This window comes from Zea mays, chromosome 2, assembly GCF_902167145.1.
Source record: "Zea mays cultivar B73 chromosome 2, Zm-B73-REFERENCE-NAM-5.0, whole genome shotgun sequence".
Lineage (NCBI taxonomy): Eukaryota > Viridiplantae > Streptophyta > Magnoliopsida > Poales > Poaceae > Zea > Zea mays.
Genome location: NC_050097.1, coordinates 131,600,768 through 131,604,705, shown reverse-complemented (window position 1 = coordinate 131,604,705; position 3,938 = coordinate 131,600,768).

Below are 3,938 nucleotides of genomic sequence, written 5' to 3'. Positions count from 1 at the left end.
CCCATTGGAGTCTTTGCGGGCTTGGCGTCCTTCATCCCAAACCTCTTGAGCAAGTCTTGTGTATACTTCGTTTGTGAGATGAAGGTGCCATCATTGAGTTGCTTCACTTGGAACCCAAGGAAGTAGTTCAACTCGCCCATCATCGACATCTCAAATTTCTGAGTCATCACCCTGCTAAACTCTTCACAAGACTTTTGGTTAGTAGAACCAAATATTATGTCATCGACATAAATTTGGCACACAAAAAGTTCACCATCACAAGTCTTAGTGAATAAGGTTGGATCGGCTTTCCCAACCTTGAAAGCATTAGCAATTAAAAAGTCTCTAAGGCATTCATACCATGCTCTTGGGGCTTGCTTAAGTCCATAGAGCGCCTTAGAGAGCTTACACACGTGATCGGGGTACCGTTCATCCTCGAAGCCAGGGGGTTGCTCCACGTACACCTCCTCCTTGATTGGTCCGTTGAGAAAAGCGCTCTTCACATCCATTTGGAACAACCTGAAAGAATGGTGAGCAGCATAGGCTAACAATATGCGAATTGACTCTAACCTAGCCACAGGAGCAAAAGTCTCCTCAAAGTCCAAACCTGCGACTTGGGCATAACCTTTTGCCACAAGTCTAGCCTTGTTCCTTGTCACCACCCCGTGCTCGTCTTGTTTGTTGCGGAACACCCACTTGGTTCCCACAATGTTTTGCTTGGGACGAGGCACCAGTGTCCAAACTTCATTTCTCTTGAAGTTGTTGAGCTCTTCCTGCATGGCCAACACCTAGTCCGGATCTAGCAAGGCATCTTCTACCCTGAAAGGCTCAATAGAAGAGACAAAAGAGTAATGCTCACAAAAATTAACTAATCTAGAGCGAGTAGTTACTCCCTTGCTAATATCACCCAAAATTTGGTCGACGGGATGATTCCTTTGAATCGTCGCTCGAACTTGAGTTGGAGGTGCCGGTTGTGCTTCTTCCTCCATTACATGATCATCTTGTGCTCCCCCTAGATCACACGCCTCCTCTTGATGAACCTGTTCATCGTCTTGAGTTGGGGGATGCACCATTGTTGAGGAAGAAGGTTGATCTTGCTCCTTTTGTTCATGTGGCCGCACATCTCCAATCGCCATGGTGCGTATTGCGGCCGTTGGAACGTCTTCTTCATCTACATCATCAAGATCAACAACTTGCTCTCTTGGAGAGCCATTAGTCTCATCAAATACAACGTCGCTAGAGACTTCAACCAAACCCGATGATTTGTTGAAGACCCTATACGCCTTTGTATTTGAGTCATAACCTAGCAAAACCCTTCTACAGCTTTGGGAGCAAACTTAGAATTTCTACCTTTCTTCACTAGAATATAACATTTGCTCCCAAATACACGAAAGTAAGACACATTGGGTTTGTTACCGGTTAGAAGCTCATACGAAGTCTTCTTGAGGAGGCGATGAAGGTATACCTGGTTTATGGCGTGGCAAGCCGTGTTCACGGCTTCCGACCAAAACCGCTCGGGCGTCCTGAACTCTCCAAGCATCGTCCTTGCCATGTCAATGAGCGTCCTGTTCTTCCTCTCTACCACACCATTTTGCTGTGGTGTGTAGGGAGCGGAGAACTCGTGCTTGATTCCTTCCTCCTCAAGGTACTCCTCCACTTGAAGGTTCTTGAACTCGGACCCGTTGTCGCTCCTTATCTTCTTCACCTTGAGCTCAAACTCATTTTGAGGTCTCCTTAGGAAGCACTTGAGGGTCCCTTGGGTTTCAGATTTATCCTGCAAAAAGAATACCCAAGTGAAGCGGGAAAAATCATCAACTATAACAAGACCATACTTACTTCCTCCTATGCTTAGATAGGCGACGGGTCCGAAGAGGTCCATATGAAGCAACTCTAAAGGTCTTGATGTGGTCATCACATTTTTGGTATGATGAGAGCTTCCCACTTGTTTACCTGCTTGACAAGCTGCACAAGGTCTATCTTTTTCGAAGGTTACGTTTGTTAGACCTATCGCGTGTTCTACCTTTAGAAGTTTGTGAAGGTTCTTCATCCCCACATGTGCTAAGCGGCGATGCCACAACCAGCCCACGCTAGTCTTAGCAATTAAGCATGCATCTAGACCGGCCTCCTCTTTTGCAAAATCAACTAAGTAGAGTTTGTCGTCTAATACACCCTTAAAAGCTAATGAACCATCACTCCTTCTAAAGACAGACACATCTACATTTGTGAATAAGCAATTATATCCCATATTACAAAGCTGACTCACAGACAATAAGTTATATCCAAGCGACTCAACTAAAAACACATTAGAAATAGAGTGCTCGGATGAAATGGCAATCTTCCCTAGTCCTTTGACCTTGCCTTGATTCCCGTCACCGAATATGATTGAGTCTTGGGAATCCTTGTTCTTGACGTAGGAGGTGAACATCTTCTTCTCCCCCGTCATGTGGTTTGTGCATCCGCTGTCGATAATCCAGCTTGATCCCCCGAATGCATAAACCTGCAAGGCAATTTAGGCTTGGGTCTTAGGTACCCAACTCTTTTTGGGTCCTACAAGGTTAGTAATAATGGTCTTAGGGACCCAAATGCAAGTTTTATCTCCCTTACATTTTGCCCCTAATTTCCTAGCAATCACCTTCTTATCCTTTCTACAAATTGCAAAGGAAGCATTGCAAGCATGATAAATTGTAGAAGGTTCATTAGTTTTCCTAGGAACATTAGCAACATTTCTCCTAGGCATATGACGAATGACATTTCTCCTAGGCATATCTCTACCATGCACATAGGAAGAACTTGAAGCAAACATGGCATTTGAATCATTACAACTCCTATGAACATTTCTAGAATATCTCTTATCACCATAAATGAAAGCATGATTCTTTTGACTACTATTAGTCATAGGAGCCTTCCCTTTCTCCTTGGTGGGAATGGGAGCCTTATGACTTGTTCAGTTCTTGGCTTCCCTCTTGAAGCCAAGCCCATCCTTAATTGAGGGGTGTCTACCAATAGTGTAGGCATCCCTTGCAAATTTTAGTTTGTCAAATTCATCCTTGCTAGTCTTAAGTTGGGCATTAAGACTAGCCACTTCATCATTTAACTTTGTAATAGAGACTAGGTGTTCACTACAAGCATGAACATTAAAATCTTTACACCTATTGCAAATCACAACATGTTCTACACAAGAGTTAGATCTATTTGCTACAACTAGAAATGGTCTCATGGCAAGTAAATAGTTCACAAGAAAGCATTTCATTCCTTTTAACTTCTAAAGCAAGAGATTTTTGTGCCTGTACAAATTTATCATGTTCTTCATACAAAAGATCCTCTTGCTTTTCTAACAATCTATTCTTATCATTCAAGGTATCAATTAATTCATTAATCTTATCAATCTTAGTTCTATCTAAGACCTTGAACAAGCTAGCATAATCTATTTCATCATCGCTAGATTCATCATCACTAGAAGAAGCATAGGTTGAGTGTTTACCTTCTTCTCCTTTGCCATGAGGCAAGTGTGATGCTCGTTGGGGAAGAGGGACGATTTGTTGAAGGCCGAGGCGGCGAGTCCTTCGTTGTCGGAGTCGGATGACGAACAATCAGAGTCCCACTCCTTGCCAAGGTGTGCCTCGCCCTTAGCCTTCTTGTAGGCCTTCTTCTTTTCCCTTTTCTTCTCTTGTTCCTGGTCACTATCATTATCGGGACAATTAGCGATAAAATGACCGATCTTACCACATTTGAAGCATGAGCGCTTCCCCTTCGTCTTGTTCTTGTTGGGATGCTCCTTGTGACCCCTTAGCGCCGTCTTGAAGCGCTTGATGATGAGTGCCATCTCTTCCTCATTGAGCCCTACCGCCTCAACTTGTGCCACCTTGTTAGGTAGCACTTCCTTGCTCCTCGTTGCTTTGAGAGCAACGGTTTGAGGCTCGTGGATTTGGCCATTCAACGCATCATCAACGTATCTTGCC